Here is a 24,172-nt window from a genome sequence, read left to right on the forward strand (position 1 = left end):
GTGAGTGAACAATGAAATGCTTCTGTTTGTTTTAGGCCTTGGAAGTTGCCTAACCCTTTAACTAAGAAGTGATCTAGAGCCTAATTTCCTTTAGGAATATCCACATTTTGCATGAAGTATATCTGCATTGACTGCTCCTAGATATTAAAATCTTTCATAAATGTAAGCCTAAGGTTGTTGGTACAAATGTCATTATGGAGAAATTGAACAAATCAAGAAATGGACATAAGAAAATGTGATTGTGAATACTATTTGTCATTCAGTTCAGTTCAGTTCAGTCGCTCAGTCGTGTCTGACTCTTTGCGACCCCATGAACTGCAGCACGCCAGGCCTCCCTGTCCATCACCAACTCCCAGAGTCTACCCAAACCCATGTCCATCGAGTCAGTGATGCCATCCAACCATCTCATCCTCTGTCGTCCCCTTCTCCTCCTGCCTCCAATCCTACCCAGCATTAGGGTGTTTTCCAATGAGTCAACTCTTCACATGAGGTGGCCAAAATATTGGAGTTTCAGCTTCAACATCAGTCCTTCCAATGAACACCCAAGATTGATCAGAGTTACAATTCTTTTAATAAAACATAGAGATAACACAAAAAATGTATTTCATTTCCACAGACATTAGAGTTGATAGAGATGCCATCATCTCTTGACTGGGTATCTGCAAAATCCTGTAGTCAGTAATGTTGTTACAAATACCACCATTTCTTCCCAGAATATCTAAAAAATGTGAGGATAAGTAATATTGTTGTAGACACGTGATTTCTTACCTGGGTGTCTGCAAAATATCAGGGTAACTAACATGGTTGAGAACACATCACTCCTTACCTGGACAAGTAAAATATCCCAAGGCCTCTAGCAGGGTAAAGACAGGTCATCTTACCTGGATACAAGCAAAATTCAAAGGGCAGCACCGTAAATGCAGACACAGTCACTTTTTGCCTGTACACCTGCAAAATCTTTGGGTTACAAATGTAATCAGACAAATACCATCTCTTGCCTGAATACTTATAAAGGCTCAGCATCAAGATGATAATAGGGACATGTCATATCTTACCTGGATATCTGTAAACTCCCAAGGTCCTTAAGCCAACCTAGTGACCAAGTTTATTTGCAAGTGTCCTTTAAGTTGTGTTGACCAACCATCACAGTGATCAAGGAAATTTCAGATATCCTGTCACACTATGAAGGTGTCTCTAACTAATGTGTTTTCTTGAAATTTTCAGGCAAGAGTAGATGGTGTTCCTAATCAAGATAATGACCTTTGGAGTTTACAGATATCCAGGTAAGATATCACACATCCCTACAAGTGTCTGTCTGGATATCTGCACAATCTCAAGAGCTCTAACTTTGGTATGAACATCATCACCTTATAGTTAGAGGCAAGCAAAATTCTGCCTCCAATAATGTACAGAGCTTCTCAACAGTCTCTTAATTGGAATCTGCAACAACTGAAGAGACACTAGTGTTTAAGGATAATTCTACAATCTGGATGCTGGAAAATCCTATGAGCACTACAAACTTAATGGGAACCATTAAGTCTACCTGGATATTTTATTTGCAAAAAAAAAAAAAAAAGCAGGGTCAAGACTTTGAATAGAGATAATATCTCCTCTTCAGTAAACATCTACAAAAATATCAATCAAGAGATGATGGCCCAACTAATAATAAGATTCAATTTTGCATTTTGCTGGTGGTCCAATTAAGAGATGATGTGAGGCCTTCTTTTGGTATTATACAATACTCTTTATTTGGTATTATAAAGACAAATGATAAATAATGAATTAGGAATACATGTATTATCTGAACACTTGGGAAAATGCCATTAAATTTATGTGGCCAATCAAATCTACCTGAAAACTTGCAAAAGTCCAAGATCAACACCTTAGTTAGACACAATCCTGTCTTTGACAAGAAAACTGCAAAAAGCCGTGATAAGCAAAAAGTTTCTCAACAATTACATGGTAAAATAGAAATCTTTTCAAAAATATAAAACAGGAGGGTGACATGGTTGCTAGAACTGGTGAAATACTATCAATTCTTAGCTGAAAACCTAGCCCTCAAATGCCATGGCAAAACAGTAACAAATATCACTTACCTAAGCGTTTGAAGACTGGATGGTCTCCGATGTGATGGAGGTGCCTGTAATCACTTACCAGATACCAGATATGCCTCTGAGAACAACCATTGTCAGGTTCACCACGATCTCTTGACACAAAGGTGAAACAAACATTAGGATGCATGTAAAAAGGATACAATTTGTTCTACCAAGACACCTGAAGACACTGCTTTCATCATTATAAGAACATCAGCTCTCATTGAATACTGGCAGGAATCCAAGTTAGGAATATTCCCAGGTAAGCAGACATATCTTAAGGGCACATGTGCAAAATTTCCACAGTTGCTATCATGGCTAGCTAGGTTCATTGTGCTAATTACCTCTGGTTATGTGAAATTACTCAATACTCAGAGAAAGACAAAATTTAAAAAAAATAATAAATGAAAACTCCTGGTTTCTAGAACTGGTAGGAGATCCACTGTTTCCTATCTGAAAGGCTGCAAGGAAATCATGGTAACAAGTGTGAGGAACACCACCATCACCTACCTAGCTACCTGGAGACCGGAAGGCCTATGCAGTGATTTAGGCCCATGCCATCACTTACCTGCACACCAATCATGTCTCCCCATCAACAACCAATGTTAGGTTCACTGAGATTTCTAGAAGAAAACATGAAAGAAATATTATGAAGCATACGTTAAAGGGCGCAACTTTTTTTTTCTACCAGGACACCTGCAAATAACTTCGGTCACTTCCTCATGAGGAGAGACATCAACTTTACCTGGGTACCTGCAGGAATCCAAGGTTAACACCAAGGTTGGAAAACTATCATTTCTTGACTGGACACCTGTACAAATTCTATGGGTTGTACTGTGGTGGGGAAAACCACCATAAGTACCTGTATACCTGCAACCCTTGAGCACCCCTATGTTAAACATAAATTTCACCTGAAACATAAAAAGTGAAAACTCACAGTCTCTAGATTTGGTAATGACTTTATCATTTCATACCTGAATATCGGTATCTAAGTCATACTAACAAGCATTCTTGACACCTGCCATCACTTACCTCCATACAGGAAGAGTGGATCATCTGTGATGTGGTTTAGGCCATGCCATCACTTACCTCAACACCAGCTGTGTCCCCCTATCAACTGCCACTGACTGGCTCGCTGCCTGATCTCTTGGCAAGCCCTGAAAAACACACTGTGAAAAACATGCTTGGTATAATGCTGCATGTTACCTGTGTACCCGCAAGCCGCTCTGTCACCTATATCATTTTGAGATCCATCAGTATTACTTGGATACTTGGAGAACTCTGAGGATAAACCCGAGTAACACACACACCTTCCTCCCCTGAAGAGCTACTTGCAAATATCCTGTGGTTAATAAAGCCATTAGAACAATATAACAAACTGCCTGGATGCTTGCAATCTGTCTACCAGCTCAAGTGAGAAACACACATTATATCTGTACAAGATTACAATAAAAAACTATCACTTGCTAGTATTACTAGGGACAAATTAATTTAGCTTACACTCGTGTCAAACAAGGTAAATATCAGATGATTACATAGATACCTGAAAATAAGCAGCCCTCTAACGGGCTTTCCTGGTGGCTTTGCTGGTAAAGAATCTACCTGCAATGAGGGAGACCTGGGTTCGATCCCTGGGCTGGGAAGATCCCCTAGAGAAGGGAACGGCTACCCACTCCAGTATCCTGGCCTAGAGAGTTTCGTGGATTGTATAGTCCATAGGGTCGCAAAGAGTCAGATATGACTGAGTGATTTTCACTGATGTGTTTACATCACATCATCTCATACCTGTGTACTACTTAAGACCTGAACTGCACACCTGCAAAAATAATTAGGGAAGCACAAGTGTTAGGGACACCATCAACAGTAACTTTTATGCGTGAAGATCACATGATTTAGGTTGTGGCTTCGGCGCACGTCACCACTTACCTCCACATCTGCAATGTGCCTTGGTAACTACTGTGAATAAGTTCACTGTGATGCTTTCACAGGAAGCTGAAAACAATTGTGTAAAATGTGTTTGGTATGCATCTTACTCCACTGCGCCACCTGAAAATTCCTTGTTCAATTCTACCATTTCAAGACACATTGCTGTTCCATGGATAACTATGGAAATCTGAGATTAATAAAAAGAGATTCTTTCCTCTCTTGCAGGGATGCCTGGAAAAACCTCAAAGTGAACGATAACCACTGATGGACAATATGCCAAATCATCCACTGATCCATCTATCACTATGAGTACATAAAACACATAACCTGTGAATAAGAACACAGTCAAATATCCAACTTATTGGTATTGTTGGGGTCAATTTAAATTCTGAATGGCAAACATGCCAAAGCCATACTTAACACAGAGACTTGAAAGCATCATCATTCACACATATGAAAATAAGAAGCTCTGTAATGAGGGAAAGTCATATAACCTCATACATGCACATTAGGAAAGGACTTAATGGATCACTTGCAAAGCAACAGGGTAACACTCTGTTAGGGAAATCACATCCATGTAGTCAGATATCTGAAGACTAGATGGCCTGGCTTCTGCAAAAGGCCCACAGTGTCACTCATTTGGATAAAAGCCATGTTCTTTTCATGGTCATGAAGAAGTGCACCATGATCTCTAGACAGGAACCTGGGAAAAAATATTGTGACAAATGTGTCTACGGACATGATTAATTGTCTGGACACTGCAGATAACCTCATACACTGCCTTCACCAAAGAACCCATCCTCCGCTCTCCCTGGGGGCATGCAGTTCTCCAAGGTCTATGCTATTGTTAGAATTGTTATAAATACCATCCTCTCTTCCCTGCTCCCCTGCAGAAACGCCATGTTCACAATTGTGCCACACACTTAGTCATTACTTCCTGCACACCCAGGAATTGCTCATCACTCACAGGGTTAAAAATAAACTCTCAAAAATATAAAACAGTAGACAATCATAATTGTTAAGATTAATAAAAACACTATCATTTCTTACCTGAAGACCTGAAATTAAACACATGGTACAAGTTAAGCCAATCAATACCACTTACCTAGAGATGTGAATGCAGGATGCTGTGCTATGGGGAAGGTGCACATTGTCACTTACCTGGACATCAGAAAGGACCCCTTTAACAGCCATTAAGTTCATCTCGTGGAGAAGGCAATGGCACCCCACTCCAGTACTCTTGCCTGGAAAATCCCATGGATAGAGGAGCCTGGTAGGCTACAGTCCATGGGGTCGCTGAGAGTCGGACACGACTGAGCAACTTCACTTTCACTTTTCACTTTCATGCACTGGAGAAGGAAATGGCAACCCACTCCAGTATTCTTGCCTGGAGAATCCCAGGGACGGCAGAGCCTGGTGGGCTGCTGTCTATGGGGTCGCACAGAGTCGGACACGACTGAAGCGACTTAGCAGCAGCAGCAGCAGCAAGTTCATCTCGATCTCCTGACGGGAATCTGAAAAACACATTCTACAGTTCAAAAGGACAGCACTTGTAGCAGGACACCTTCAAATGAACTCAGACATTTCCTTCATTTTGAGAATATCAACTCTACCTGAATACCTGCAGTATAGAAAGGTTGTCGGCATTCGCAGATATGACAACATTTCATTCTGGGACACCTGCAGTATTTCATGGTTACTATCATGGTTAAGAGCATCATGAGAATCATCTGAAAATGACAAACACACCTCACTCACAGTGTCAACCAAAATTCTCTCTAAAATATAAGAATGGAAAACTCATGGTTTCTAGAATTGATAAGAACAGTCCTTTTCTACCTGAATACCTGAATACCTAGGGCTTTCCAGGTGGCACAGTGGTAGAGAATCTTCCTGCCAATGCAGAAGACCTAAGAGATGCAGGTTTGAACCCTGGAGGAGGAAATGGCAACCCACTCCAGTATTATTGCTGGGAGAATCCCACGGACAGAGGAGCCTGGAGGGCTATAGTCCGTGGGGTCGCAAAGGGTCAGACACAACTGAGTGTCTGAGCACTACTACTATCACCTGAATACCTGTAAAGAAAAAATGGTAACATCAACTGTCAGAGAAACTATCAGAACTTGCCCAGTTTCATGAAGATCAAATGACCTGTGCTGTGGTTTAGGTCTACATCCTGACTTACCTGCAAACAAGCCATGGTCACCACTAATTAGCACTGTTAGTTTAACCATGGTCTCTTGACATGAACCTAGAAGATAATATGAAATGTTTGTGAAAGGACATAACTTTTTCTACCATGACAGTTGCAAATAATTTTGGTCACTTCATCATTAGGAGACACATCAACCTGCCTGGATACTTGTAGCAAGCCAAGGTGAACACCGGTATAAGATAAAATATCCCTCTTTGACTGGAGACCTGTAAAAATCCTATGACTGGTACTGAGATGGGGAACACCATGATAACTACCTGTACTCACATAAAACCTCAGCATTCACAGAGGTAAAAATGAACATTTCCAGAAATATAACAAGTGAAAACTCAGGATATCTAGAAGTGGTAAAGACTATCACTTCCTAACTCAATATTTTAAAAAATCAGAGTAACAGGAAGTATGAGGACACATCATCACTTAACTGGGTATATGAAGGTCAGATGGGATTTGCTATGGTATAGGCCCACGTCTGTACTTAACCTCCATACCAGCAATGATCCCCAATGACTACCATTAACAGGCTCACCATGATGTCTTCACATGAATCTGAGAAACACATTGTGGACAATGTTTGTGCATGTGTGCGCACTTGGTTGCTCAATTGTGTCTGACTCTTTTGTGACCACATGGACCATAGCCTGCCTGCAAGGTTCCTGTGTCCATGGAATTTTCCAGGCAAGTATTACTGGAATGGGTTGCCATTTCCTACTACAGGGATTTTCCTGACCCAGGGATCAAATTCAAGTCTCCTGAATCTCCTGCATTGGCAGATGGATTATTTACCACTGCGCCACCTGGGAAAGTTTGCAGAATATAAATCATTCGACCTCTAAAGATGTAAATTTCCTTGGTCACTTGATCATTTTGGTACCCATTGACACTATAGGGCTAGTTGCAGAAGTTGAAGGTCAATTCCTAGGAAGAGACACCATTTTCACTTGAAGGGACACCTGGAAAAATTTCCATGGTCAGTAATATGATGATGGCAATGTGACAGAATATCTGCATCGCTGCATATCTGTTAATCAGTACAAGTATTAAGTATATATTATCTCTAAGCAGGAATAGAAAAAACATCTCATTGGTAATAATCTATATAGGGTCAAATAGATTTAACTACACACACGCTAAAAACAAGGTAAATATAAGATACAGAGATTACAGAGATATCTGAAAAGGAAACTGTCTTTAATAGGGTAATGTCATATAATATCATACCTGTATATGAGTAAAGGTCTCATGAGGATACCTAAAAACGCACATGGTAACACAAGTGTCTGGGACACCAACCTCACTTATCTTCATATTGAAGTTCAGATGGTCTCGTTGTGGTAGGGCCCACTTTATCACTTAAATGGCTGAGAACAAGGTTCCATTAGCAACCATTGCTAGGTTCACACTGTTCTCTTCACAGGAACATGACAAAATACGTCTAACAAATGTATTTAAAGATACAATCGATTCCATCAGGACACCTACACCAAAAATTGTCTTCCACCCGGACAGTGGAAATAACAACCCGTAAAGGTATTTGAATTAATTCAAGTCAATATCATTCTTGGGAGAAACGTTGACTTCTTAACTGGATATGTGAAAAATCATATGGTTAGTACTCCAGTGGGCATTACATGAAAATTAAAAGATATGATCACACAACACTTGAAGGGTTAAATATTAGTTATACCTAAAACATAAAAAATGTAAACTCATAAGTAACAGAATTAATAGGAAAACTTAGAATTTCTCACCTGAAGATCTAAAACAAAAATCATGCTAAAAAGAACTGTTCAGAATACTGTCATCACTTACCAACATGCATGGAGAAGAGATGGTCTGTGATGAGGAAAAGGCAAACATCCCAATTTAGGTAGACACGAGCAATATCCCAAGCAAATTACTAATGAAAGCTCGCCATCAGGACATGACATGAACCTGAAAACACATTAAGAGAATGAATGCAATAAACATAATATTCTAGGTGTGGACACCTGAATATTCCCTTGGTCAGTTTTACCATTTGATGCTTGCACAAGTCCAGGACTCAATTTAACAAAGAGACACTGTCTCACCTGGCCTCTTCATCAGTATGGAACACACCAACTCAACCTGCATCTTGTCAGGAATAAGGGATCCATACTGACGTCAGATAAAATCACCAGGACTTCACTGGACACCTGGGAAAAACGTATGGGTACTCCTGGGGTCGGGAACACCATGATCAGTACCTAGGGAGGTGTAACCCCTCAGCTCTCACAGGATGAGACAGAAGCTTTTTCTAAGATAAAGAGTGGAAAGCATGTGTTGGAGGATTTGGTAAATCCCTGTCATTTCTTACCTGAGTGCCTGCATGAAAAAAGTCTTGGCAACATCAGTGTGACAACCCATCCTAACTTACCTAGATTGATGAAGGCCTGAGGACCAGTGCTGTGGGTGAGGCCACAACCACCGCTTACCTGGATACCAGCCAGGTCATCTGTGAACCACCTTCGACAAGTTCATCTAGAGTGCTTGACGTGAATCTGAAAAACGCACTGGGAAAAACGCGCTCAGTACGCATCACGGTCAACCTGTGCGACTGCTAACTTGATGAAGTACATCAATGATGGATGCATCAACCTTACCTGGGTAACTGCAGGAATGTGAGGTCAAGGCCTAGTCAGAGAACCTTCCTCTTTTGAGTGTTTACCTGCAAAACTCACCTGGTCAATGTCACAGGTATGGGAAATCCAATGAGTTGCATCCATACCATCACAAGAGTGGGGAAAAAGAAGCATCTCTGAACAAGAATATATTCATAGTCAGTTTCTCATGTTGATGAACACTGTGAGGGACCAATGAATTTCTGAAATGCTCCATGCCAAATCAAGGTCCATTTAAGAGTCTTCGAAAGATCATGAATTTCCTATCAATCTGAAAATAAGAAAGTCCCTAATGAATTCATGTCATATAATCTCACGCCGCTACACTATGCAAAGAACTGAATGGGAAACCTGTAACAAAGAATGTTCACACGCTGGGTGGAAAGACATCATCCCCATTCACCTAGACATCAGAAAATGGAATGATATGGCTGGGCAAGGACCCACTTTATCCCACTCCTGGTTGCTAGCAAGGTCCCGAGGACAGCTATCATTTGGTTCATTGTGATGACATGATGGCTAGAACCTTGAGAAATGCATTCCACTGTGTCTTAAAGGACACAGTAGCTTACCTGTGAAATAAGCTTACCCTTGCCAATAACATCGGTCACTTCCATCAAGAGGGCAAGCAGAAACACGACCTGGACTTGGACGAATTGAAGGTCAACACCATTGTTAGGCACAGAGTCATCTCTTGGAGGCATACCGGGAGAAATCTCCTGGTGAGTATTTCAACAGCAGAATCAATTGCCTGGACGTGCATTACCCTCTGTCACTCCTAAGCTGAAACACAATTTATAGTGAAATTCTAAGGGGAAAAAAAAAAAGGAGCGGGGAAAACGTACTTAGCATTGGTGGTGGACAATGTCACGTCTTGACTGAAAACCTGCTCCCCCCAAAAATAAAACACCTAAAATCAAATAGGTAGGAATGCCATCCACACTTGCCTACATTGCTGAAGATCAGTTTGTTTGCAGGCAGCTAAAGGCCCACATCATGACTGACCTGGACACCAGCAAGGTCCCCAGAGAACGACCATTGGAAGGTTCCTCTCTTGAAAGGAGCCTGCAAAACACATGAAGAGATCTGTGTAAAGGGTCATGATTTGCATGACCAGGACACCTGAAAACCACCCTGGTCATTTCCGTCCTTAGGAAATCAACATTACCTCACTGCTTGTAGGACTTCGAGGTCCAGACCCCTGTCAGGTTAATTACACTTCTTTACAGGGTACCTGCAGAATGTCCATGGTCACTACAGTGCTTGGCATATCGTAAGAAATACCTGACCTATGTCATCCCTCACAACTCTCAGAGTTAAACATTTTTCTCTAAGAAAGGAAAATGGAGGCCTAAAGGTTTTAAGAATGAGTAAAGTATCCCTTGTTACCTGAGGACCAGCAAAGAAGTCATGGTCACAGTGGGAGGGTCACAATGTTTGCTCAGCTATGCATGTACAGTTCAGGGGACCCGTGCTTAGGGTTAGCCCACATCATCCACGTACCTGCACCCCAACAGAGTCTGCCCGTTACTATCAAGGCGGGGGGTTCAGAGTGATGTCTAGATGGGAAGCTGGAAAAACCTGATGTACATTTTCAACCAGGACACTTGGGTCATGTCATCATTAGGGGACACATCCACTCTACCTGGAGATTTTCCAAGGTCATGGCCCAGGTTGGAAAGCCATAGTTGGCTCACTGGACACCTATTCAAAGCCTATGGGCAGCACCGTGATGACAAAACCATGATCAATATCTGCGTGTGTGCAAACGTTCAATGCTTAAGAGTATCCAACTTCTTCCAAAAGAGAAAACAGGGCAAAGTGTTGCATTTTAATATTACGAAAGACACGCTTGGGCTTCCCTGATAGCTCAGTTGGTAAAGAATCCACCTGCAATGCAGGAGACCCTGGGTCGATTCCTGGGTGGGGAAGATACCTTGGAGAAGGGACAGGCTACCTACACTAGTATTCCTGGGCTTCCCTTGTGGCTCAGCTGGTAAAGAATCTGCCTGCAATATGCGAGCCCTGGGTTCAATCCCTGGCTTGAGAAGATACCTTGGAGAAGGAAAAGGCTCCCCACTCCAGTATCCTGGCCTGGAGAATTCCATGGACTGGATCATCCGTGGGGTCACAAAGAGTCGGACATGACTGAGTCACTTTCACTTTCACTTTCAAAGATATTCTTCTTTCTTACCCTGATCCCTAAAAGAAAAAGTCAGGGTAATGAGAAGGGTTAAGACACACCATAACCTACACAGACATCTGGACATCAGATGGCCTGCGCTGGGGCTTAGGCCCACTGCGTCCCTTACCTGGACACCAACCAGGTTCCACCTGCAAATCTTTCCTTCCTTCACTGCTATGTTGAATACATACTGAACACTAAAGAGGAACAAAGCAAAATGTCATTTCTACTGGTATCATTAGGGAAACGTGAAATTCCTCATTGACGACATGCCAGAAACAAAGTCAACACAAAACACTGGAATCGTGATGTAGAGAGATATCTCATGATCAAAACATCTCTCATCAGTTCATATCGTGTGAACTCATACTGGGAGAACAAGGATGGGAACGTGAGGCCTGCAGAAAAAAAAAAAGAAAGAAAAAGAAGACATAATCAGAGATTGTAGGGACAGCATCCTTATTTATCTCGATAGGAAAGTTCAGAGGGTCTGCAGTCTGGTGAGATCCACTTTAACACTTACCTGGTTAAGCAGTCTCTTCTGGGTGAATCGGCTCACCCCATTCTCCTATCAGGATCCTGAAGAAACACAGGCAACTGACATGTTTAGCATGAATCTTGTTCTACTAGGACGCCTGCCCCTGACCTTTTTCACCTCCTTTATTACACATCACAGCCACTCTACCTGCATCTTTGCAGCCATTCATGGTCACCACTGTGGTCAGGAGAGACCAGTTGTACTTCTCTGGATATGTGCAAAAATGCTAGAGTTACTACATGGCAGAGACTTCAGGACAACTACCTGGACAGAGTCCTCATTACCTATAGGATGAAACAGCTGGTTTCACTAAACTGGAACCAGGGTAAACTTACGGTTAATACAATTAGTAAGGACTCTTAGCATTTCTTCCCTGAATATCTGAAACCATATCAGGCTGTAACAGGAAGCATTAGGAATGCCATTATCCCCTGGGGCCTGACACGGAGAACAGATGGTCTCTGTTGTGCCTCAGGCCCACATCCTCACTTACCTAAGCACCAACAGTGTCCCAGGAGAACCATCACGCAGACCTCAGCATCCTGTCCTGACATGGCATTGAAAACACATTGAGATAACTTGTTGTCATAGCCAGATTATTCTAGGTATGGACACCTGCAGATTCCCTTGGTCAATTGTACCATTTGGAGAATCCTAACCACTATCTGGATGCTTGCCCAAGTCCAGGACTCAACCCTACTAAGAGATACCTTCTCACCTGGTCTCTTCATCAGTATGGAACGCTACAACTCTACCTGTATGTTGTCAGGAATCAGAGATCCATACTGACGTCAGATAAAATCACCCGGACTTTACTAGACACCTGGGAAAAATGTATGAGTACTACTGGGTTCGGGGATGATCAGTACCTAGATATGTGTAAAATCCCTCAACTCTCACAGGGTCAGACAGAAGCTTTTTTTTTTTAATTAATTTTAATTGGAGGCTAATTACTTTACAATATTGTAGTGGTTTTTCCATACATTGACATGAATCAGCCATGGGTGTACATGTGTTCCCCATCCTGAACCCCCGTCCCCCCTCCCTCCCCATCCCATCCCTCAGGGTCATCCCAGTGCACCAGCCCTGAGCACCCTGCCTCATGCATCGAATCTGGACAGGCGATCTGTTTCACATATGATAATATACATGTTTCAATGCTATTCTGTCAAATCATCCCACCCTCGCCTTTTCCCAGAGAGTCCAAAAGTCTGTTCTTTACATCTGTGTCAGCTTTTTCTAAGGTAAAGAGTGAAAACCATGTGTTGGAGGATTTAGCAAAATCCTATCATTTCTTACCTGAGCACCTGCATGAAAAAAGTCTTGGCAACATGAATGTGAGAACCCATCCTAACTTACCTAGATTGATGAAGGCCCGGGGACCTGTACCGTGGGTGAGGCCCTAACCACTGCTTACCTGGATACCAGCCAGGTCACATGGGAACCACTTTCGACATGTTCACCTAGAGAGCTTGATATTAATCTGAAAAACATATCAGGCCATACGTATTCAGTACACATCATCCACATACCTGCACCCCAACAGTTTCTTTACTGTCTTGATGCTTGCAAAACTGCACCATTAAACCCTAGTAAGTGATACTCCATTACCTTGAAGAGATATCTCAAAATTTCACCATCATATTTGTGGTCATGAACAAGATAAATTACCTGGATATCCTGTTGTCAGCAGGAGTGTGTAAAACAGTATATCAGAACGAGAGTAGAGTGCGTTATTCTTACTAGTGTTTCTAGGGATAGGTTGATACTTTGACTATATTCAAGCCCAAAATATAGTTAATACAATTTGTTAGATTTTAAATTATATAGTCTTCATAATCCCATTAATTACATACTTATGTGAAAATGTGAATGTCTAATAAATTACTGTGACATGTCCTACCTTTACTAGCAAACAGTGTATCAGGATTCTGTGTAGGAAAACATATGGGAAGACTGTGCTTGTGGTATTATACATCATCCTCACTTACCAAGAAGTCTGAAGACCTTGGTCTATATTGTGATATAGTGATATTGTGACATTGTTTCTGAGGTTTGGTAAAACTCTGTCATTTCTTATCTGAATACCTGCATGCAAAAAGTCAGATACTCTTAACTGACTCTCAACTGCACAGTGAAATTGAAGGGAAATTGACGCTTGGATTAACTCCCACTTCTAAAGGCCCCTACACTTGACTGGTGTATAGAGAGGCCTGTTGTCCTCAAACTCACCTTTAAATGATGCTCAAACAGAGGAAACTGCACTACCCTACGTCAGACATAGAGAGCTTGCCCAAGATGCTGATCTGATTCGTATGATTATAATGTTTTCTTGAATCCTTGGACCTGTGCCTATCAATCAAATGTTTTCTATCATGGACATGATTCTGTGCTAGTTTAAAACTCAATCCAATTTTTGGGTTGTGGCCAATTACCTGTGTCTGGTTATCTGGGTGGATTTCTGTCCTCCAGGACTCTGATTGGATATCCTCTAGGAAATTTATTTTAGATGAGAGTTCAGTTGTGTTCTGTCTATTCATGATATTACTAAATGGGATCCTCTCACCTGGCCAGTTAATAATACCTGCTCCGATGTTGGCCATAGATTTAAGTTTTCTCTTAGGGTCATTCAAACTCAAATTTCTCTTAGGATCATTCAAAATCAGAGTGATGAGCTAAGTCTCAGTCAAAATATCAACTTCTCATCTATTAAAAGGAAAACTCCCACAACTATGGGATGGATCTATATGGTTAACACCAGGCTATGGTCATTTAAGTTTAAAAGCTCTATGTTGGGAACAATTATATCATACTAAAAATGATCAACCTGGTAATATTATGAGACAAGGCTAGGTGCTTTATGAACTATGCCTATTATTACCCTTAGAGAGAGTGATTGGTATGGAACTCAGTGGATCTGTGACACTAATTTATGGCCTTGACATCTATAAGGTTGGATACAAAGGTATAGCCTGGGATTCCCATGAATTTAAGGCCATACATGTTAACAAATTAGAGGTAACCCCAACCAATCTACCATTGGTATGATCCCAATAGGTCAAAAGATCTGTATTCTATTGGTATGACCACTTAGCAGCTATTTTTTTTGTGCCTTCAATGGGATTGGAGGATGTAATTGGCCATATTGAAGCCTTAACAACTTTCATAAACTTTAAATGATAGTAATTGGGCTATTAGCCTATTGAATTCTGATCTCTATGATGAGAAAGGCAGTGCTGCACAACTGCAAGCCCCTTGACACCTTATAGCGTCTCAGGGAGATATCTGTGCTATAATTCAAACTGAATGCTATGTTTTCATATCTGATAAATCCTTTAATGTAACACATTTTATGAGCCATATGAAAAATCAGATTTCTGCTTTAAGTGATCCATTCCCTAGTCATGATGATCTTTTACTGGTTTGGCATGGGAGGCTCATTACTAAAATATCTACTTTTAATTTCACTAATGTTATTAACTATACTATTTGTATTTTGTCTGTTTCACAAGATTATTGTTTCTTGTATTACCAAGTGTATGACTGAGCCTCCAGTGAAAATAATGATGACTAGACTTGAAGCAGTTGATCAAATGTATAGCTTGATATGTGATCAATGATTGTAATAGTGTAACTTTAGATATGGGAAGATGCAGTGAAAGGGAATACTTTCCTGGACCATAACTAGAAGACAGGTGTCCAGAGATCTTTGACTATTAAGACCTAGTCACATTGAGTGGCCTATCAGCAAAACCTTCAGAACTGGGAAAGAGCCTTCCGAGCAACGCAAGACAAAACGGTCATGAAATGCCCCCCAAAGTGTGGCCGGATTAATGACCACAAGGTGGCCATGTCAACTACAAATTGGCACTGACTAAGAGCGATGCCAATGACTGAACAACAAAGGCATTTCCCATCTGCCTCTATAGAGACTGAACTCTGTGCTGTTATAGCTATTGACCTTCAACAACCCCTGAGGGAGTTCAGGGTGGAGTGAGGCACTCTGTGCTCCAGGGAACCTGGTGGGACAGGTCTTAAGATAGTTGGATGTTTTTAGGAACAGATTTTATGATCTCAATCCTTGCATCTCCTCATATCTAGGGAAGCACTAAATTCCTTCATGGTGACATCAGATCCTCACGACTAACAAAACATCTTTTGTAAAATGAGTGCTTAATGGTATTGAACTCCCCCTTCACCAAAGCCTTATATATTGACCTTCCCCCACTGCTGCTTTGGAGCAGTTTCTGGGTTGTTTGGAGCAGTTTTCTGAGATGTTGCCTTCCAGGCTGCAGCCCTCATTTTGCCCCCAAATAAAACTTAACTCACAACTCTCAAGTTGTACATCTTTTTTTAGTTGACAATATATATCTACATAATACACAAATAGTGAAGCCTCAGTTCTTCAAGATTTCAGTTCTGAGTCAGGTACAGCAAAGTAAAACCCATCTGTTTACAAAAGAGGCTAGATTAAAATTGGGGTTTTCACAGATAAAACAAGTCAAGCTTACTTGGCTAGATGGTTAAATATTATATTTGCAGAAAAAGCAATTTCTAATTACCTTGGACAAGTCAATTTCTAAATTACTTTACCCTCTTTAAAATTTGCACCTCAAAAAGACAGACATAAGTTTCCAAGGAAGACCAGAGAGGATATTTGCGTCTCAAAGATACAGGCAAGTTTTTCCTAGGATAATTTTGTTTCCCCATGTTTAGTATTTAGGAGCTTCACAAGATGAACAGGGAAGGTTTTGGGGGTGAAAAGATTTTTGGAACCACCCTTCTGGTCCTATAAAGACTACATTTGTAAACCAAGGACAGTTTTGTTTTTCCCTCCTTTTCCAAAAGAATTGGGTGGCCTCCCCAACAGGGACTGACACATTTATCCATCTGCGTTGGAAAGCTTCACCTTTCCTCCTCTCTGGAAGAGAAGAAGAGAGAAGGCCTCTCTGGAAGGCCCAGGAGCAACACCCAGGCTCCCACAAGAAAGAGGCAAATGTAACAGGAAAGATAGGGAAGACTGAGAAATCCACCCTGTGATCCACTGGGCTGGTCCTCAGAAAGGAGTCAAAAGGAGAGACCCTCACCCATTTGGCAGCAGCTACTGGGGCCCAGTGAGCAGTGGGGCCTTTGGAACACGCCAGAGGGTAATCCCGGCCAGAGTTATTCAGTTGCTTCAACAGCTACTGGCCTGTTCGCAGAGGGTGTGAGGAGAAAGAAAAGAGGAGAAAACGGTAGAGGAAGCCATAGAGGAAGCAGTTCCAGATGTCTGCACATCACCAAAGTAGCCAGAATAAACCGAAACCTAACCATCCAGAAAGTCACATTAACATGACTTCCCAGTCCCATTAGACCAGCAACCTTTCTCCAAAGTGCATTATAAACAGAGCTTCCCTTCATAGGGAAAACACTCCAAATTGGAGCCATAGCACCCAAGATGGGAGCCGGAGCTCCCCAGATTGTACAAGGTCAAAAAAGGCCACTGTGGGACCCTGATATCAAGCTGTTCTGGGAAAAGGTTATTTAAGCATTTAATTTAAAAGGAGAGTAGTATCTATTAGAGAAATAGTCAACTTGTTCCCCACTGCCAAAATTACCTGGGGCTCCAGTAGGGGAAATTAGAATTGGATGCCTCAAGTCCAAGGGAGTCCCCTGGGCATGTTTATTATCAGCGCTTTGTAACTGCCTGATCGTTTAGTTGTGAGCCATTTCAGGGACGATTGTTCTTCTGATCTTAACAGGTCTAATGTGCACCCGAAAGATCTTTCCTTCAGGATAGATGAAATATTTCCCACTTTTATAAGCTGTATAGCACCAAACACACAGACAGACAAATTCCAACAAAAAAGGCACAGATTCCAGCATCGATGTATCCAGACAAACCGATTTCCAGATAGGGTAAATAAATTTACTCTATAAAACAAATGAACTAATACCAACTAGGCTACCCACCCCCGTAAGAACTAGCTTCCAAATGAACCGGTTCCAACTGGACCAGTTCCCAAATGAGGTAAATTTACCCTACAAATGAGCTAATTTTAACTAGGGTGGGCTTGCCCCATGAGGACTAGTTCCCAATGAACCAATTCAGGGTAGAGTCCAACAACACCTCCCCTCTGCAAATGGGTACCAAATCAAGTTGGCTAATCCTGTAAAGCAAAAGCCCAGATTGAGGGGAAAAAATGTTTCTGGTGTGCACACCGAAGCGACTTACCCTTCAAAATTGAGCCTGTCGGTTCTTAACACAAAAGGACACACAAAACAAGCGAACTGGCTGAACCAGCTATCAAACTGGGTAGATTTACCCTACAAATGAAATTCAGTCTGTCGACTCCAGAAGTTTGTCAGTTCCTTGTCTCAACTGCCAAGCGCTAGGGGCAGTTGGTGCCACTTCAGGCAATCTTGAAGGAAAGAACCTCAGGACAACAAATGGTCCCAGCAGCTGCTAGGATCTTGCCCCAGTATTCCCTGTTCAGGGCCAGCTAGCCACGAGCAGCAAGGCTTCTAGCTGGCTAAATCAAATTGTTATCGAGTCCAAGCTCGCTCTGCTCACTGCACAATAAGCCAATGAATCCATGAGATGAGGTGTTGAGGAAAGGAAGAGACTTTAATTGGAGAGCCGGCAGACCGAGAAGATGGCAGGCTCGGTTCAGTTCAGTCGCTCATTTGTGTCCGACTCTTGGCGACCCCATGGACTGTAGCACGCCAGGCTTCCCTGTCCATCACCAACTCCTGAGCTTGCTCAAACTCATGTCCATTGAGTCGGTGATGCCATCTAACCATCTCATCCTCTGTCAAAATAACCACTTTATGGGGTCTGGATGCCAGGTTCTTTTATAGATCAGAGATGATGAGGGGAGGTAAGGAAGCAAAGTAAAAAGGCCATTAATCTTGTAAACATATCCTAGAATGCAAGCCTCAGGCAGGGGATGTATTAATTTCTTCCTTCTTGCCATCCACAGGTGGACACGGTTCTGAACAAAGGCACTTTAGTTTAACAGTCAGGCAGAGGGGCAGGATTCTCTGAAGCAAACCATTCTGCATGATTATAATAACAAAAGCAACAAAAAGCAAGTCAAAGAAACAGTTCCAACATGGGAGTCAGAATTGGCTTCCTCCCTGCGACAATGTTAGGGACACTATCACCACTTCCCTACATTTCTGAAGGTCAGATGGCCTGTGCTGTGGTTTAGACCCACATCATCACTTACCTGGACAACAGCAGTGTCCCCATGAGCAACATCTTGACAGGAACCTGAAAAACATATTATGAAATATGCATCAAAGGAAACAATATATTCTACCAAGATACCTGCAAATAACCCTGTTTACGTCTATCATTATGGGTCACATCAACTTTACCTGTTTATTAGCAACATTCCAAGGTCAACATCATTTTGGGGTAAGACCATCATTTCCTAAGTAAATACCTGCAAAAATCCCATGGTTACTACTGTGGAGAGGAACACCATAATTATCTGTGTATCTGCAATTTCTGGACACTTGGAGGGCAAAACAAAGTTTCTCTCAAATAAAAATGTGAAGACTCATGGATTCTAGAATTGGTAAGGACTCTTATCATTTCTTACCTAAATAGCTATTAAAAAAATTTTTAAGTGTTAGGGACACTACTGTCACTTATTTAGATATCTGAAGATCTGTGCTGATTTAGACCCACATCATCATTTACCTAGACACTGGCAAAATCTATGTCAACAGCCATGGTAAAGTTCATCATACTCTTTTGACTGAAACTTGACAAATATATTGTCACAAATGTTCCCACATATGTATCTTTTTTCTTCTGGGTGCCTATAAATAAAGCTGATGGCTTTCTTTATTGTAGGATCTATCATCTCTACTTGGATACTTGCTATATTCCACAGTTTACATCTTTGTTAGTAACAATATTCTCTTTTGACTAGATACTTGCAAAAATTCTAGTGAAAAGTAAGGGCTAATTCTTTCTCTCTTTTTTTTTAGGGCTAATTCTTTGTAGTATTTATGAGAACACTAACATTTCTTACCTGAATATCTGCAAAATCAAAACAAAACATGGTAACACAAATGTCAGGGATACCATCATCATTTACCTAGATTTCTCAAGGTCAGAAGGGCTATAGTGTTTTCAGACTTATATACTCACTTACTGGATCAAGCAAAGTCTTAACGACCATTATTAGGGTCACTGTGCTTCCCTGACTGGAACCAAAAAAAAAAAAAACCATTGTGACATATACATTTAACAGCATAACTTTTCCTACTAGGACACTGACAAAGAACTTTAGTCAATTCCATCTTTATGGGCCCATCCATGCTACCTGAACACTAGCAGAACTTCCAGGTTAACACTGTGGTTACAGGCACCATCATTTCCTGACCTTGCACCAATAAAAATCTCATGGTCAATACTGTGATGGAGAACGTTAAGCTCACTTATCTGGATATTTGCAAATCTCTCATTCATTCCTAAGGTTAAACACACATTATCTCTAAACTTGAAAACTAGTTAAACTAGGTCTCATAGTTATTGGTATTTGTAGGCCCAGTATCACTTTTTATCTGAATATTTGCAAAAAAAATATGATACCAATACGTGTTGGGGACAACATCAACGCTTACCTAGAATTCTGAAAATCATATAGCCTATACAGTGTTTAAGGTCCACATCATCACTTGCCTGGATTCCATGATCTTCACCTTTATCTCCTGATTTGGAGCCTGCAAAAACACATGGTGGCAACTGTGATTAGGGATGTATCTTCCACATGGACTTCAAAAAATCCTATGACCACTACTACCGTTATGGGACTCATGAACTCAACCTGGATCCTGTAGTTCTGAGGTCAACACTGTAGTTAGAGACACCATCATCTCTTGACTGGGACCTGTAAAAACATATGGTGGCAACCCTGGTTAGGAATACCTGTTCTTCCATCTGGACCCTGCTAATTCCATCAGTCCATTGCATTATGGCAACCACCCACTCCACCTGGATACCTGGAGAAGTCTAAGGTCAACACTGTAGTTTCAGACACCATCTTCTATTCAAAGAATACCTGCAAAAATCCCATGGTCGCTACTATAGTTAGGACTCTGAGATATCTTATTTGGATCCTTGCAAATATCTTTGTCACTACTAAGTTTTAAGACAAAATCATCCCTGAACTAGGAAACAGTAAATTCTGATGCTTGCTACTTTTGTTAGGGACATTAATTTCTTACTGGAATACCTACAGAAACATGGTTATGTTAAGAGTTGGGGACAACATCATTACTTTTCTAGATATCTGAAAACCTTACGTTTTCTAATGTGTTTAAAGTCCACATCATCTTTTACTTGGGTATTAGCAAAGTCCCACATTTATTCCTATTATTAAGTTTACCATCATCTACTGACTGGAAACTGAAAAATCCCATGATCTGTTCTGTGGTGAGTGATGCCATGATAACTTACTGGACAGTTACAAAATACTTTGAAGTCCACTTGGTTAAAACCCACACCTTTTCACCTGAAAGATTTATCTGCCTAGCAAGGCAAACTTCTTTAACCATTTGTTTCCTCTTCTCACCTTCCTATAAATTGTCTTCCTCCCTTTGGAAGCCCCAGACCCCTGTCTCTTCCCTTAGCTCAGGATGGTATATAAGTCTCAATTGCTTGGCTGCCTTTTTGTGTCTCATATCTTTGTGGGGCTCCAATACATACATATGTGCATGTTATCAAAAAAACGCAAGTTTGTGTGGCCAACGCACAGTGAGGCCAAACAATACTAAAACATTGGAGTTTGGAACAGAGATAGGTTTATTACAGGGCCATGCAAGGAGACGGGGGGATCATGCCCTAAGAATCCCAAAGGTACTGAAAGCTTTCAGCAAAGCCCTTTTATAGGAAAGGTGAGGGAGGGGCATGGTAGTTATTGCAAACTTCATGCAGTCAAATCCTTTGTCCTTGAAGTCAGGTCATGGTCAGATAACAATGTTCCTGTAAATCTCTACCAAACAAATGTTTATTCTCTGTACTGATAAGAAAGAGCAACGTCCCAAGGGGTAACTTTCACCCACTGAGGTCCAGGTCCTGGCTAAGAGGAGGCAGATCTCAGTTGGCAGCTCCCTCAAGGCCAGGTCCCCAGACCCTGCCCCGCTGTCATGGCTGAGGAAGCCAGGTGCTCAGGACCCAAGAGGCCCTCAGGCTTCTCAGGCCACCCAAACTGGGGCATGTGAGAGGGAAACCATGTCCCACAGACTACAACTCAGGCAGACTGCCACAGCTATTAGGTTGCAGAGACCAGGATTGGGAATATGTTCATCGCTGCCTCAAAGGCTTGGGTCGAGGCTAGTGGGTGGCTTTGGTGAGGGCTCTGGAGCCCGGCAGGACACAGCCCCAGTCTGTTCTCTGGGCCCCCAGCTCACCTATTGGCCCAGGTGGCTGGAGGGCCTCGGGGAGAAAGTCAGGATCCACCTCTTACCTCAGGCTCCGCCTCAGGACCACCACTCTACAGTTGTCTGAATCCCTCCACTAAATGCCGTTTCTTAATCGTTGGTTCCTTATGGACAGGGCAAACTAGGCATTGACCAATTAGTGAGCAGAACCACTAACGGTCGCTCAATGACAGTTGTCAGTGGGCGGGACCCACTGCAGTGCCAACCAATGGCTGAGCAGGACCCGTTGCCTAGTAACAGGGTAATGATCCACAGCAATGGCTGCCGGCTAAGGGTTATGCTTGCCCTGCTCTATTATATGCATACAAAAAAAAATCATTTCTTTTCCTCCTGTTTATCTGCCTTTTATCACAGGTTTCAGCCAAGAATGTAAAATGGTAGAGGGAAAATTTGTTTGCTTCCCCTATACTATGTTCATAGTCCCATATTCACTCTAGGTTTACCATAAGTTCTTGACTCAGCTCAGTTCAGTTCAGTTGCTCAGTCGTGTCTGACTATTTGTGACCCCATGAACCGCAGCACGCCAGGCCTCCTTGTCCATCACCAATTCCCAGAGTTTACCCAAACTCATCTCCATTGAGTCGGTGATGCCATCCAACCATCTCATCCTCTGTCATCCCCTTCTCCTCCTGCCTTCAATCCTTCCCAGCATCAGGGTCTTTTCAAATGAGTCAGCTCTTCGCATCAGGTGGCCAAAATATTGGAGTTTCAGTTTCAGTATCAGTCCTTACAATGAACACTCAGGACTGATCTCCTTTTAGGATGGACTGGTTGGATCTCCTTGCAGTCCAAGGGACTCTCAAGAGTCTTCTCCAACATCACAGTTCAAAAGCATCAATTCTTTGGCGCTCAACTTTATAGCCCAACTCTCACATCCATACATGACTACTGGAAAACCATAGCCTTGACGAGATGGACCTTTGTTGACAAAGTAATGTCTCTGCTTTTTAATATGCTGTCTAGGTTGGTCATAGCTTTTCTTCCAAGGAGCAAGCTTCTTTTAATTTCATGGCTGCAGTCACCATCTGCAGTGATTTTGGAGCCCCCAAAATAAAGTCTGCCACTGTTTCCACTGTTTCCCCATCTATTTGCCATGAAGTGATGGGACTGGATGCCATGATCTTAGTTTTCTGAATGTTGAGCTTTAAGCCAACTTTTTCACTCTCCTCTTTCACTTTCATCAAGAGTCTCTTTAGTTCTTCTCCACTTTCTGCCATGAGGGTGGTGTCATCTGCATATCTGAGGTTATTGATATTTCTCCTGGCAATCTTGATTCCAGCTTGTGCTTCATCCAGTCCAGTGTTTCTCGTGATGTACTCTGCATATAAGTTAGATGAGCACAGTGACAATATACAGCCTCGACGTACTCCTTTTCCTATTTGGAACCAGTCTGTTGTTCCATGTCAAGTTCTACCTGTTGCTTCCTGACCTGCATACAGATTTCTCAAGAGGCAGATCAGGTGGTCTGGTATTCCCATTTCTTGAAGAATTCTCCATAGTTTGTTGTGATCCACCTAGTCAAAGGCTTTGGCATAGTCTATAAAGAAGAAATAGATGTTTTTCTGGAACTCTCTTGCTTTTTCGATGATCCAGTGGATGTTCCTGACTAAATACTTGCAAAATATCTTGGCAGTGGTTTGTGATACATTATCTTTACCAGAAGGCTGTAGTCTCTACTAGGTTTAGCAAAACATATCTTACACAAAGACCTACAAATTATCCAGATAAATGCCACTGTTAGGGACATATCATCTCTAGCCTGGGTAACTATAAAATATCATGATACTACCATCCATTGTTAGTTATACACCTTACCTGGACACCTTCAACCCATGGTCACCACATTTTTAGGGACACTAACATCTCTAATCTGGCTACTTATAAAATGCCTTGTTTACTATTGGGATTAGGATTACTATCATCTCTTGACTGCATACCTGCAAAATCCCATCATCAATTTCATTGTTAAGGACACCACTATCTCTTCACTAAACCCCTGAAAAACCCCATGGTTGTTCTTGTGGTTAGGTTCACCAATATACCTGGACTACCACAAAATACTATTCACTAATAAGTGGTAAGAGGCACCATCAGTTCCTACCTGCCTACCTGAGAAATCCCAATTTCAGTACC

The 24,172-nt window shown here is 41.8% G+C and overlaps 1 long non-coding RNA gene across 1 annotated transcript; it reads right to left on the reverse strand.

The window, feature by feature from the left end:
• Window positions 1–552: 552 nt before the first annotated feature.
• LOC145535251 (uncharacterized) lies at window positions 553–22,152 on the reverse strand. The gene is made up of 20 exons (XR_014075339.1): window positions 22,066–22,152; window positions 20,222–20,320; window positions 19,750–19,801; window positions 18,811–18,854; window positions 13,017–13,082; window positions 12,093–12,146; window positions 11,747–11,883; window positions 11,189–11,258; window positions 10,932–11,078; window positions 10,045–10,110; window positions 9,882–9,941; window positions 9,466–9,659; window positions 8,937–9,147; window positions 8,307–8,756; window positions 8,047–8,169; window positions 5,633–5,749; window positions 2,662–5,533; window positions 2,097–2,206; window positions 882–957; window positions 553–718 (listed from the first exon to the last, which is right to left on the reverse strand). It is a non-coding gene; the product is annotated as an uncharacterized LOC145535251 (long non-coding RNA).
• Between the last annotated feature and the right edge of the window lie 2,020 nt (window positions 22,153–24,172).

Source organism: Giraffa tippelskirchi, chromosome X (genome assembly GCF_054371585.1).
Source record: "Giraffa tippelskirchi isolate mGirTip1 chromosome X, T2T-mGirTip1v1.2.pri, whole genome shotgun sequence".
Taxonomy (NCBI): Eukaryota; Metazoa; Chordata; class Mammalia; order Artiodactyla; family Giraffidae; genus Giraffa; species Giraffa tippelskirchi.